The sequence below is a fragment of the Vombatus ursinus genome, unplaced genomic scaffold, assembly GCF_900497805.2.
Source record: "Vombatus ursinus unplaced genomic scaffold, bare-nosed wombat genome assembly UNPS02014798.1, whole genome shotgun sequence".
Classification (NCBI taxonomy): Eukaryota; Metazoa; Chordata; class Mammalia; order Diprotodontia; family Vombatidae; genus Vombatus; species Vombatus ursinus.
The window spans coordinates 51,922,208-51,922,640 of NW_020954576.1; positions in this window are offsets into that span (position 1 = coordinate 51,922,208).

A 433-nucleotide genomic window follows, 5' to 3' on the forward strand; every position below is an offset into this window, starting at 1 on the left:
CTCTCTCTCTCTCTCTCTCTCTCTCTCTCTCTCTCTCTCTCTCTCTCCCTCCTTCCTGCTTCTCTCTAATCCCCCTTTCTGTCTGACTTTGTCTCTCGATGTCTCTGTCTCGCTGAGTCTTTATGTCTCTTTCCCTCTCTTTCCTCTTCCCCTCCCTCCTTCCCTCTTCCTGACGTCTACTTTTCCTCCGACGGCACCTCCCACATTACCCTCCTCCTTCCCCTCCCCTTCAAAAAGAAAAAACCCCACCAAAACCTTACAACCTCGCAGAAACAGGGATCAAGGGAGAGCGCGCGAGAGAGAAGGGGAGCAAAAGAAGGAGAAAGAAAAGGAGAAGGCGGAACCATTGAAGACGCTGGGCGGGGGTGGGGTGGGGTGCGGACCCTTCCCCCTACCCAGTCCGGGTGCCTTGGGGCTACTGGGAGGGGGTTGA